Raw genomic sequence first — 14,718 nt, 5'->3', positions numbered from 1 at the left:
CATGGTAGGATTTTAAGGCCCTATGGCAATATAAACAGCTGTGTCACAGCCAAAACCCTGTATTTTGAGGATGTGATCAGCATGTCACTTAACACAAACAGAATCATTAATTAAACAACAGATTAAGTAACACTACATACATATCATTATATATACAACAACAAAACATAAGCCACAGTCCCTTAAGAATATCATTATTTTGATATTGAGAAGAGAAGTAATTAGCATCATACACAACTAAGCAAAGCAGAGTTAGCAGAAGGGCAAGACCAACTTGAGTTTAAAAGTCCTAGTAACTTTTCCCCATTGGCACATGAGTGCAGATTGCCTTCTCAGGCCAAATACTAGTGAAGTAAGCTTTCCAGTCTTTGTTCCTAGTTTTTTTTTTTTTATTTTGATGTTCAGATTTGGTGAATAATGTTAGTGGGTCATTTGAGTTGAATATTAACAGTTACTGGAAACCCAGTCAACAATATTTACACCAAGTTTTCTATTTTAACGGCCATATTTACAATCTACTTTGACCATAATGAGGGAATAAATCAAGGGAATTTGCCTCAGCCACAAAGATCCCTTTAAATGTAAATGTAAATATTGTTTACAAAGTTATGGATACTTTTTTTCTTGCCATTTAGATTTTTATTTTGTACTTAATAAAGCAGGTCTTTCACCCCCAGGTTTTTGTCAGTTGTCATTCATGCCTGCAAAAAAAGGAGGACATTAGTAAAAGAAGTTGGTTAACATGATTTTCAGGTAAAGACAACTGCATCACAATTGTCATTGACTCTCAGCAATTGTAATACCATCCTGATTTCAGATATTAAAGTGCAAAAAACTATATATATAAATAATATATAAACAATTCACTCATGTACTTGCTACCTTGCTTAAAATGCAGAGCAATTCTTAATATCACTAAATCCCTTGTACACACCTCTCTCCTTTCCACAGAGGAGGACTACTAACCTGAATTTCGTATTCATCATTCCCTTGTTTTTCTAGTTTTATCAAATATATACCATATATATATATGTATATAGTTTGCATATATATACATATAGTTCAGACATATTTTTCAAAACAGTTTGACTCTGAGAAGTCCTACCAAGCTCAACTTAGGCCAGCATTGCCACCCCCACTTATTTGGCCATGGAAAATATGTTCAATGTAGTATCTATTAATTTCTGAGGAAGTAGTGTTCTGAGGAATTCACATGGGAAACATCGGCATGTCAAATGTAGAAGGATTTGCTGAGAGGAAATGGTGGGTAGGCAGATTGAGGCCAGATTGTAGAATGGCCTGAATGGCACTTGAGGGAATTTGGATTTTATCCTGATGGTGTCAGAGCCATCTGGCCTGTTTTAAAGGACATGGCATGATCTGACCTGTGCTTCAGGAGGGTTCCTCTGGCAGCAGGAGGATGAATGAAAAGTAGTGAGAGACTGAAGATAGGAAAACTAATTTGAAGACAGTTAACAGAAGCCCAATGCAAGGTGATGAGGGTGTGAGCTAGGCCATAGAAAGCAGTTCAAAAAGATAAAAACGAGTAGAAGAAGGACACTTCAGCTACATTTACCAGTTTTGGTTGAAGAGCAGGAGTGAGGAGATGGATGCTTAACAGACAACTCAGAGAGTTTGAGCATAGGTGATGAAAAAATAATTGGTGACTTTAGGGAAAAAAGGCAGGAAGAATTAACTTTTTAGAAAAAGTTTAGCCATAGAACAAGGTACAATCATCCAATCATTAATTTTTTTTTTTTAAACCGACAACTATCATGGCTGACTAAAGTGTCCCTTGTTTGTACCTCCATCAACAACAATTTGGTATTCACCCACAGACCAGAGTCCCTTTGTAGAAGCTGTGGGATCCAGCACTTAGGCCAAGAGACCCAGGAGGAGCCTAATGCATCCATGCATCAGTCTGTAGGCACGTAGACTTGGTCCTGGCTGTGGATGCCGTATCTATCCATCTTTCTTCATTACTACTGACCATCTCCCTAGTCTATGCCTAGAAAGTATTTCCTGATGTCTCCCCAATTTCTCTTGCATTCCTGTGAACTTCCTCACAATGCAAATTCTGTATATTTGGGACATAGAACTTAAAGCAAATTTATATGATGCAAAATTCCAGTATAATACAAAGACTAAATATTCAGATATTTCCAAGTACGTATATTCTGTGTGTATGTATGTATACATATGTATATATGTTGTGCTTATACATATAGATTTGACATTGTAGAAATAGAGCATCTGGTATTTTCATACAGATATTTATGTTATGTAGTGACTGTAGTCAGTTATGTGCTTTAGGTCACAGTTTTTTTTCTTTTTTTGATCATTGATGGGTGTAACATGCAGATAATCAAAAGATTTGCTGCAATCAAGATGTAGTAGATCTATCATTTCTCCTTGATCTACCATATTAGATTAGCTTAAAAGGATTTGGTTAAGTAGAACACATTAGTCATTATCCACTAAGTACCTTCTTGTCTTCAAGTTATTTGCAAATTGATTGTATCAGGGTTTCTGCCAGTATTTTCTTAAGTATCCAAGTGAAGGTTGCTTGTCTGTTCTGCTTGTTATATGACTCGTGACTTCATTTAGTCCTCTACTGGTGACAGATTTCCCTGTTAACACTTCAAGATAAAACCCTTAGGGAACCCAATATATGAATAAAAAGAACACATTAAAACCAAGGTTGTGGAGTGGTTTCTATTATTAGAGTTCCCACATATGAAATTCTGCCAGTATTTCAAATGCATATACGATGCTTAAAAATACCATTGCCATTCTTAGTTGTGTATTTAATATCAGGCTTAGCAAGCAAGATTGTGAAAAAGCCTTAGTTTGTTAATTTTTACAACCACTGAACATGATAGACTCTTCAGTTTTGTTAAGTGATTGTGACCTAGAAGGAAAAAAAAATTTGAATTGAAAATTTTAATTTTTAGGTTTTTCACTCTACTATATATAATAGAAAGTCAATGTTATTTCAAGAACTGTATGATTGATAAGCAATAGTATTCTGTTCCTATGGATAAGTATCTGCATTTAAAAAATTTTAATTTTACATATTGATATATCTAGAAGAAAGCATGGTATAAAATTAATAGAAATGGATTTAGGAGTCCCATAAACCTGGCTTAAGTCTCAGCCGGCCCACCTACAATCTGTGTGACCTTGGGCAAGGAACCCAAGCTCTTGAAGGCTCAGTTTCATCATCAGGAAGTTGATGGTGGTGGGGTATTTCCTATATCATCAGTTTATAATGGTCTTAAAGGATAGAATATAATTAAGCTCAGTACAACATCTGACATGTAGTAACTGATAACTAAATACTAGTGTTCCAAAAATTCATAACTTTTCTGAAGAGAAATGGGAACTATAATGGGAAAATCTGCTGAACTATTTTGAGACAATCACTTTGCTCATGTCATCAGCACAGGCACAATACAATGGCATCTGAATCACCATTGTGTGGTTTCCAGAATAGATTCAGGTCTAGTTTGAAGCCAGATTAACATTATATTGGTGTTCAGATTAGACAGAACTATCCATATAAGGTTGCTATACCACATGCATGAGCTGTGAGATTACTTTTAGACATGGACTGAATAGTATTCAGATCATAGAGACAAATAGAAAATTGGTATAGGCTCTAACCAAATCCATAATCTATAAATTAACATCTTTCCCTACATGCCAGCTATATAAAGAGTAACACATTACTAAGAATTGCACTAGCAATGAGTCAAATCAAAGCTAGGACCCTGCTCACCCCACCCAGCTTAAAAAGTGACCCTCAACACTCTCTGGGACCTTTTTGTCAGGATGTTGTAGGATTACTCCTCATTCTCAAAATGGTCACTATCATTATTATCAACATGTGAATAAATATATAAGGTCCATGAAGTTAGGGTACTTGAATATATTGAGCACCAATATATCCTTAGATCTTAGACATCTAATTTATAGTGTGCTATCAAACAGTATTTGTTGATTAATAATCTTGAATAATAACCAGCCTGCAGAGTAAATTGAACTGAAGTTTTGCTGGCTGAGGGTTAAAGAGTAGCCTAGCCCTCTGTTGGTTAACTCTTATGATTTCTAAATGTTTTTCCAAATGTCTATATATAATTTCTTGCCTTACTAAGCACAGTCTAGTGAACGTAATTGCAGTCTCTCAATGATGTGATGTATCATTACAGCCTCAGGATTATCATGCTAAATCCAGTCTCTTCTTTCAGCTGCAGGTATAGATATACGATGAGTAAGAGCTGGGATGAAGAAAGTGTGGCCCTGAAACATAAATTTAAGGTTTTCATTAAAATAAATACCTACTATGAATAAATATTTTGCCACATATCATGTTCTAAAATCCATATGGAGAAAAGTGTCAATATTTTGTAGGCTTCTGCTATACAGGATCTGGAAAATTTTTACCATGATGAAAACTCTGTTATCACTCAATAGGTGAAGTTTTGTTTTATTCCAGAAACTGTGAGTACCTGTTGTATACTATTTATACCAGGAAAATCAATGTGCTAGCCGCTAGGAATAGATACATGATAGGGCATTGGCTTCTGCACTTGAGAACAGACTCCTTGACATTTAACCACAATTTAATATATTATAAACATTACTATATATCTCTATAAGAGACATATGAGATATTTCTACATATCTCTGTAATAATATGTAATTATAAGATACTGTGTTTGACCAGAAGTGATTATTCTGAGTACAAGAACTTCCCAGAAGAGGCAGTATTTGAGATGAGTCTTAAAGGATGAGCACGCGTTCACCAAGGCCAAGGCCATCGTGTTAGACAGGGAGCACCATCACGGTGCATCCTCATGACGATCGCTGGGCTTGTGCTCCTGGGGAAGGAACTCTTTTTTGTATATGAGTTAAGATTACTTCAGATATAAATAAACAGAATGTTAGAGAAAATGACTTACATAGTAAGAGGTTTTATGTTCTCAAAATCCAAAGGAATGTGACCCTAGGGAGGTTCAGGTGTGTGGCTGTGTGAGCCAGGATCTTCCCTCATTTCACTCTGTTGTCCTCAGCTTGGTGGCTTCTGTCCTTGGGTTTATCACCCATGGTCATAAGATGGTTTCTAAAGCTCTTGGAAATCACTCAAATACAGGGGGAAAAAAGTGAAGCAGGTGGGAAAACTCTCCTTGAAGTTCTCATTTATTTTTTTTTTTTTTAAGGGAGGAAAATCCTTCATAAACGTTACCCAGAAGATTTATCCCTATGTCTCAGATAAAACTTATCCTATGACCATTACTATTAATAGCTACAAAGGGGATTGAGAAAGCAAGGAAATAATATTTTTAACCTCTATTGTGTGAAACAGTCTCTACTAAGAGAAAAAATAAAGAGGAAGAAAAGTTCTCACATTCTGAAGACAGTATAGAATCATACACTATTTATTGTTGTTTAGTTGCTAAGTCATGTCTGACTTTTTTTTTTGCAACCCCATGGACGGTAGCTCACTAGGCTCATTTGTCCATAGGACTTCCCAGGAAAGAATACTGGAGAGGGTAGCCATTTCGTACTCCAGGTGATTCTCCCAACTCAAGGATTGACCCTATATCTCCTGCATTGCAGGCAGATTCTTTACCACTCAGCCACCAGAGAAATTCATATACTATTTATTAGGAGAATGAAAATATTAGATTTGTATTTTAGAAATATCCAGTTGCAGTGCAGTGATTGAATGGATAGCCCAGGCCAAGAGTGAGTGCAGGAATATCAGTAGGGGACTTTTTAAATTTTTTAACCATGCTGTATGGCTTGTAGGATTTTAGTTCCCCAACTAAGGGTTGAATCTGAGGCCCCTGGCAGTGAAAGCCTAGAATCTTAACCACTGGACCACCAGGGAATTCTCAGTAAGGGACTTTTATAATAACTAAGGCAAGACATATTGCTGGCCTAGGGATGGAAATAAGTGGAAGGACGACAGTGGTGACTGGCCTGGTAATTGATGGACATGTGAGTGGATAAGGTAGAGGAATCACAGACGAATTGCACTCAACAGGCTCTGTAGATCAGTCTCCCATCTGACAGTGCCACTCACAAGCAGGGGGCAGTGGACTAAGGACAATTTGGGGGTATAGAACGAGTCAGAAAGAAATAGAAGTGAGTTTAGTTTTGGACCCATTTGAGTTTGAAATTCTTGTAGATCACCCAAGTGAATGCTGTCTAGCATAAAGCAGGCAAGTGAAAATGTCAGTTAATGTACAGAAGCTTAATGACTAGTTATTCTAAAACACTTTCTAGGAAGGTCGTAAAACTCCCTGGACAAGGACATTTGCTATCTCTGCTAGACTCTGGGGGTTTCTAAGCACCCAGGACAGTCCCCATAGGCCTTAAACTGAGCCCAAAGTTCTGAGCCAGGTAACTTGCAGGAGAACAAGGAACATCTCAAAGAATCTAAAGGAGGAAGCTGGAGACACTTTTAAATCTCTTCCTCATTATTAATCCATATGAAGTTTTTCTGAATGCACCAAGCTGCCCAAGTAGTAAATGAACTAATTTTGTGATCAGCTTGAAGGACATAGCGGTTAAGAACATGGGCTTTTGAGCAGATAACTCTGGTTTAGAATTCCAACTGTGTCATTTACGCTATGACCTTAGGGAAATTATTCTTTCTAAGCCTCAATTTCTTTATCTATAAATGGGATAAAAGTACCCAGTTAAGTATAAAAATACTAAGCTCGTCAAACTGTGGTAAGGATTGAGTGAAATAATGTATGTAAAGTTTCAGCAAGTTGCAGCATCTGGCAAAGAGTGGATCCCTCTGGTAGTCACTGTAGTCCTTGTTGTTATTATGAGACATCCAAGGAAGGCTGATATCCACCTCCCCCTGTTTCCTACAGCAACCGGAAGTAAAAGGAGCACACAACCACACCCGTTCACACAGATATATGCAGAGCATGTGACTATGTATTTATTTGTAATAACAGAAGACTTCATTATTTTCTTGCTTTAAAGCCATAACCATGTTGTTTCATGAGGCTATGGAAAAGAGGTACATCCTGTTGCTAAGTGACATGCTCGTGTAATTACTGGGGAAACAGATGGCCAATCAACAGTAGACAGGTGATTGCCTTAGAGATGAATTTAGTTAAAGATTGGAAATGATGATAAAGTATACTGTTCTTATGATAGTGGTATTAAGGCAGTTCATGGTCAATTATGATAAAAAATCACATTGAAAAGAGCATCTTATTTCTACTTTAAAGCTGATAGGAAGCCAGCATTTGCTCTATTATTGAGCCGAGCTCTAGAAGAAATAGAATCACTTATTGTGTTAGACAAATGCATTGTTCTAGGCTACTTTTCCTTCCAAGGAAGGAGTTGACTATTGAAAAAGTCCAGTTATCTATTCATTCATTCAACCAACACTTATTGAATACCCACTATTATTCTTTTATGTACTTTGGCCACTAGATGCGAAGAACCGACTCATTGGAAAAGACCCTGATGCTTGGAAAGATTGAAGGCAGGAGGAGAAGGGGATGACAGAGGATGAGATGGTTGGATGGCATCACCGACACAATGGACATGAGTTTGAGTTGGCTCTGGGAGTTGGTGATGGGCAGGGAAGCCTGGTGTGCTGCAGTCCCTGGGGTCGCAAGGAGTCGGACACGACTGAGTGACTGAACTAAACTTCTTCCCTACTCTATACGTTCTTCCTCCACTTTGCCCTGACCTACTCCCAAACAACACTCAGGTTTAGAAATGGACACCTTCCACATACATGTGCCTGCTAGCAGGGTAAATTGGAATAGCCACTTAAGAAAGCAGTATGTGTGTAGAAGTCAGGCACAAAAATAATATGGAATTTTAGCCAACAATTTAACTTCCTTGAAAATTTACTTGAAGAAAACAATTCAGCAAAAGTGGGGGGAAAAAGCTGTTTCTGTGAAGACATTTATTGTAGCATTATCTGTAATAAAAGAATTGGAAAAATTTAATGTTCAATACTAAATAACAATTAAGAATGGAATCCTACATTAATTCTATATAATGTTATGCAGGTATTTGTAATATTTGTAGAGTCTCCTTTGAAATCAGTACACAGTGATCTCTTAGATAAATTAGTTTGCGAGAATTCTCCTGTTCTGTGTTTAAAGCTATATGAAACATGAGCATGAACTACAAAAATGACTGGGAAAGAGCAAACAAAAATGAAAATAGTATGTTAGGAGAGTGGAATTTTTTTTCCAATGGTAAAATTTTATTTCAAATTTATTTTAATATTATTTTATACTAAAAATAAATACTACAAAGAATTGTTTTGTACATGGTCAAAATTCTAAGATGGCATCTTGAAAGTGGCAGATAAAAAGACTTCACTACTTTTTGTATTCAAATAATATGAGAGAAATAAATAGTTCCATTTCTTTGTGTTTTATCTCTCTTGTTTTTTACTGTGAGCAGCATTTCCAAGTATATTGAATTTCTCTTGCTTATCAATTCAACTGCTGCTGCTTTTCCACAAACAGCCTTAATCCTTTGTTTGGCTGTCATAGTTGCTACTGCAGAAATTATGATGCTGCCAACAGAGAATGCAAGAGCTAAAATGAAGAGGTTTTTAAAATGTCAATGCATACTTTCCCCCTTTTCTGGATATTATATATGTGTGTGTGTGTATAATATATATATTAATGTAGGATTGCCATTCTTTATATATATAAATATTCTATAAAATATTTGTACATATATTAATTCTATATAATAATAATAATATATATAAACTCCTGTTAAATGTTAACCTTGTTCAGAGTTGGCCTAGAGCAGAAACAATAAAGTTTACTTAATCTGAAAACATACTCCTTATGCTATGTTTATTATTACACAATAAAATAAATATATTCACTACCTAGTTTATCAGCTAGCAATGAAGAGAGAAAGTGGAAATGCTGGTTTTCCTGGGAGTAGATTTCCATAGTTTTCCTCATGTTCATGCTAAGATTTTCTTTTCTTTTTTTTTTTTTCCCAACTTACTAGATTCTAATTTTTAATCACTCAGGATAGTTTCCCAATCAGTGTGAGGGAAGGAGAGACTAAAGTTGTCTACTTTCACAAATATATCACTATTATTTACGATTGTGTGATTAAATAAAGAAATCAATGACTAAGATTATTCTTAATGGTTGATTTTAAAATTTAGAGAGGATAACTCTGTCTCTAAATGAGAGAGCTTCACTTAGGCTTAAAACTTGTAAGGAAAGTGCTCGCTTGCCAGAGATGCCAAGTTGCAGGTGTCTCCTATTTCCGAGCTGCCGAGGGCACATGCGACCCTCCGGAGTATCTTCCCAGCCACCTGCTACATACTGAAAGGGATAATTCCAAAGAACTTCTTCTTGAGATGCAGAATTGAAAAGAAAATATTTGAAAATATGTTTAAAGACAGGAGAAAAATAGCAAGCAATGGGCTTCCTGCTTGCATATTATTCTACTCAGAACTCACCCTAAACAAAGATCACTGCTGTCCTTTGGTGACAGAAGCAGATGTCTCAAAGAGGTACGAATCACACAAAGTCAGACTTGGCCTGGGGAGGCGGGGGGAGCAATCTTCATTGACAGCCATCTGGATTTTGACTAGATGAAATGTGATAATGCAAAATATTGCCTCGTAGTCTCCATAGAGGTTTGGCTAATAGTACCTACCAGTGATGACTTCACCAAGGCCATTCATGGGGAGAAATTGCATTTATATGTATGTATATATGTGTATATATGTATGTGTAAGCACACGTGCATGTGTATGTGTGTGTAAAAAATTTTCATTTCATTTGCCCAGTGCTTTTTTGGCTTATAATACTTTCCTTACCTACAAGATTACTGACAAAGTTTAACACCAAAAGTAAAAATTACTGTTTTTATTTTTTTTTCAAAATTAAAAATATAACTTCCAAATGAGTGCAGGGGACTTTGAGACATTAATCTATTCAATTTCAAGGTCCTGAAATTTTAAAACTCTGAAGAGAAGGGACAGATACTGGATACATACCCCAGTTTTGAGGTGCTGGCAATGTGAATGGATTTGCAGAGAAAATAGTGGTCCACATTTCCCCTGTGCAGTCCTGGAATCATAAGACACGATCACTGGTCAAAGCAGTTTCTTGTCAGCCCCTTCCTTTCACAGAACACAGGTGTGGTCCTGGGTAGGTAACTCTATGTGCAAGACAGGGGAGGCTAGGCTTCTGTGGGCCTCTTTATTGTAAACAGATTTTTAAATGAAACAGAGCCTTTATTTCCAGAAAGATAATCACAGGCATGGAAAGGAAATTTAGCCTAAAGTGCAGGAAGCAGCCCGCAGGTCTAATTTTAGGACTGTGAATCTCAGCAGCATCCTTTAAATACTGCAGAACACTCTGCTGTTTCTAGGGCCTCTTCAGGATCTATTTGAGTATATTAGGATAAAAGAGCCCTCCTGTTTCCTTAGAGTTAAGCAAGCGCTGCCAGTGGTCCTATTTTAGCAGCTTTCGCTGTGTTCTGTGCCCCATATATGGCTCTTTATACAACCTCCGCACTCCAGGCCAACTACAACCCAGTGGTCATGACTCAAATGCTCTTTAATTTCTTCCTCAAACCGTCTTGTTTCATATAAGTTGATCTTTACACGACTCTAAAGTTTCCTCATTTAAAAAAAAAAAAAATGACAGGATCCCTGGGATTAGAAACCTTACCTGATAATGCTGTTATGAAAGTATCAGGATAAGATTTTCCTCATTTAAAAGTGAAATGAAAGCCCTTGATCACCTCCACTGGGAGGATTTGGAGCATACAGACAATCCATTTGTATTTTGCTAGAAAATCTTTGTTTCTTGGAGCAGCTGGTAGAACGGTGTTCAGAGATGGATCTGAAAGATTTCTGATTTTAAGAAGCTCAAAATAATTATGGACTCCACTCTCAGAGTGCCCCTTGCCCGTAAAGCATTTAACATATGCCACTGCTGGTATTACCCATAGCTCTGCAGGGTGCATATTACAGTTAGGGACACTTGGATTCAGAAAGGTCCAGAAGCTTGTTCAAGATCACCCGGCAGTTGAGTTTCAGAGCTGGGATTTAAACCCGGGTCCCTGGACTCCGTTCTTTCTATTGCATTGTTCTCTCAGGACAAATAACTCTTGAAAAAAGAAATGCCACGTAGACATGCTGCAGACACATTAGTTTGTGTGAATACATTCCATTAACAGTATCTATTTGGTCTGGAATCCTAGCAATTTCAAACCTCTGCAACTGGAGTAGCATAATTATTACCGAACCAGTCCTGAGCCAGGAAGCTGGGATTGAAACCTTCATATTTATTTGGCCACTGGGCTGTGTGATACGGGGCTGTTACTTTCCTGGGATTAGATTTCTTGAGTTTTAAAATGTGGACAATAACATTTTCTTCATAGGACTATTGTGACAATTAAATGAGAAAATGCTTGCAAAGTGCTTTTGAGTAATCAATTCAAGGTAACTATTGTCGCCAAAACTTGGAAATATTTTTGTTTCCCCCACCCTGTGTATATGGGGGAAATTTTTTTTACAGAAGGACGTTTTTGGAGCTAATTATCTTGTGACTTGTTACACAACCTCAGATAACTACCAGATAAATAAAAAAGGCTGATGCACAGACTTTGCCAGTGGCGAAGGGCATTGCGACAGAGCATTTACTGGTGGATGGGAAAGGCAGAGGCTGTCACGCCCCATTACTTCATAGGCTAACTCTGTGCTGACTCAGCCAGAGGCAGGCAGTAATCACAGCCAAGTTTATATGTTGGAGAATTGATGTGGTCATATTTCCATTTTCTCGAAAGCAAAGTCAAGAGAAAAGGGTGGTCAGAAAGTTTTTATGGCTCTCATCATGATGCTGACAGCTCCAGCTTACTGGTTTACTTTTAGTTCACCTCTGTTCTCTGGAGTGGGCTGCCTGGTCAAAACTGTAGGTGGAGCAGGGGAATACCCCTGTCTTTTGACCATTTTGGAACAAAGAGTGTGTCAGTTCTTATTTATCTTGTAGAGGGTAATTGATTTGGGATGGTGGTAAGTGTTCAGATGGGATTTCTAGAGGACATCTATCTTAGCACACAACCCCCCCCCCCCCCCCCCCCCGCCCCACACAATCAATACCGGTTATGCTAATGATGTGATCACCCCACAACCTCAGAAATTCTAAAGAGCATGTGCAGGAGCAGTCACAGTGCAGTATTCAGATATCTCTTTGTATTTCTAATAGTGAAATAAATTAGAAGACCATGTATTTGACTATTGTTCTGAACTGGCAAATCCATTGTTTTCTTGTTAAATGGTACTAATTGTGGTTGTCATGGAAACCCTGAGGTACTTAGGCTAAATTGTCCAATCTATTTTTTTTCCTCTGTGAGAGATTATTTTTTTGGCTGACATTGAAGTTCCCCCTCTAGAAAGCTATTATATATATACTCACAAGACACTGCTGTATGTTAAAGATCCTCAATAAATCTGTTATATTAATTTTACTTGTACAGTGGTTATGAGAATCAATTTGCTTCAAATATGAACTGAATACTTAGAAACATTAATAAAATCAGTTGGCAGAATTTTTTTTCTTTGCCAAAAATTTTGATGTAAAACCTGCATGATTTTGAAAAAAAAAATCTACTTGCTTTAAAATGTTTGTATTATTTTATTTCTATATAAATGCTTTAAGAACACCATTTTGCAGTAACCTTTTAAGAAAATAGAAAAATTATTTTAAAGAATCCTGTCTACTTCATATTAATCCCACGGGCAGATTTCATGGAGAAAAGATAAATATTTATGGAGTATATATGTGGAGAGTAAGAAATCTCTGCGGAGTCTAACGGTCTTAGGGAAAATATTAGACCCACCAGCTGCTAGTTGTAGGTACTTTACCTGGGTTTCAGTATCCTCATGTGTAAAATGAAAGTCATGACTTTGTTGGATTGCCATAAATTTGAAGCATAGCAATACATGTCATACTCCTGGTGAATGACTGGCAGATAGCAAACACTCAAGAAATGTCACTGCTGTTCCAGTCTATCCCATATTTGATTCATATTATGAATCTTAATTATTTATTTTAATAGAAATGAACATAGAGAGTAAACAAAATTTCCCACTGTATTTGGTATGTACTTCAATTAATAGCATATGCATATACTTACCATATGACATTGTTAGTCACTTGTTAGCCACTCAGTCGTGTCTGACTCTTTGTGACCCCATGGACGGCAGGAACCCTCCAGGTTCCTCTGTCCATGGGATTCTCCAGGCAAGAATACTGGAGTGGGTTGCTATTCCCTTCTCCAGGGGATCTTCCCAACCCAGGGATCAAACCCAGGTCTCCTGCATTGCAGGCAGATTCTTTATAGTATGAATCTTTACCATATGACATTACCATTGTTTAAATATCTTTATCCCCACAGACTGAACAATTTACAGATAGGGACTGCAGTCTGCAAAACAAAGATAACAAAATGAAACACAACCTTGAAATCTTCAGCCCCAAGTAAAGTTAGGCTACTCAGTGATGATTTCCTGGGTACCTCCTGTTTCCCCTGCCCTGTGTTAGCTCTAGGGAACCAGCAGTGAGCGCGGAGGATGAGCGTCTTCCCTCCTCGGGCATCACGGATGCACCTACAAGAGGGGACGCTAAGTGCCCCGAGCAGTGGACACAGGCTCTCAGATCACGCGGCGGCTTCCTTACCCATATGGAACAGCATGGAGCAGAACCAAAGCAGTATTTTCCCAAAATGACGACTTCGAAGCAGAGAAATGTAGAAGTGCAGCTTGGATGAAAATTGGAGAGAATATTCCAAACAGAAGGAAATGCAGTTGTAAGCGTTCGAAGGTCAGAAGCCAAAAGACAGTTTCTTGAATTTCTGTGGCTGCAAGTTCCTAGGAAAGAATCTCAAGCTTGTACAAACCCCACGCTAGTGAGATTGATCCACTGGTTTTTTTAGGAGATTAAATTTTTTAATCAACTGCAGGATCACCTCTGTAGATCTGTGTCATAGGCTGAGGTTATATCTCTGATAGGCCCTGATTGTGCAGCCTTTCAAGATGACTTTGGAGCAACACACCACCCTCCCAATGCACCCTTGGGTGAAGAACAAAGGCAAAATCCAGGCAAAATCCAGGGTTTCTTTGGGATTTCAGCTTGTTTATCTGTTACTCTAAACTTCAAACACAGTTTCTCATGAGGCTGCTCACTCCTATGCTATTTGGGCAAGGATTTGAACTAATTGTTTGATATTTTAAATAAGATATTATAAGGGTGCCCAGAATTAAGGAAATTGTAGAATCCAGCACTTTGTTGGAGTCCAGGCAGAGAATTCTGGATTTGCCTCCTGGGTCCTGCTCTTCAGATTTAGGAAACCTCCAGTGCTTTTCCCTTCTGTCTGTCAGGGTTAGGAAAACCTACCCAGAAGACTGCTGTGAGGATTAAATGAGATGACCTTCATTGCCTGTTTAACACAGTTTCATTAGCAAATGATACTTAATAGAGTAATTTTTTAAAGTCTCAGCAACATTTTCTCTTTTTTCTTGTATGTTTTCTTTTTTATATACCTTTACAAGACTATAACTTATATACTGTAACATCCATTTAAAATGTAAAACTTTGAATTTTAGCATATGCAGAATTGTACAGTCAGCATCACAATCACATTTTAGGATATTTCCATCACCCCAGAAAG

At 37.5% G+C, this 14,718-nt stretch overlaps 1 long non-coding RNA gene across 2 annotated transcripts; it reads right to left on the bottom strand.

The window, feature by feature from the left end:
- Window positions 1-615: 615 nt before the first annotated feature.
- Window positions 616-13,860, bottom strand: LOC122686933. 2 transcript variants are annotated; one of them, XR_006338954.1, is made up of 3 exons: window positions 13,728-13,860; window positions 10,037-10,109; window positions 616-701 (listed from the first exon to the last, which is right to left on the bottom strand). It is a non-coding gene; the product is annotated as an uncharacterized LOC122686933 (long non-coding RNA). The 2 variants fall into 2 exon arrangements; XR_006338955.1 differs by lacking the exon at window positions 616-701 and adding an exon at window positions 7,874-7,966.
- Window positions 13,861-14,718: the final 858 nt, after the last annotated feature.

Source organism: Cervus elaphus, chromosome 30 (assembly GCF_910594005.1).
Source record: "Cervus elaphus chromosome 30, mCerEla1.1, whole genome shotgun sequence".
NCBI lineage: Eukaryota > Metazoa > Chordata > Mammalia > Artiodactyla > Cervidae > Cervus > Cervus elaphus.
The sequence above is the reverse complement of the archived record's forward strand: the minus strand, read 5'-3'. Positions and strand labels throughout refer to the sequence as shown.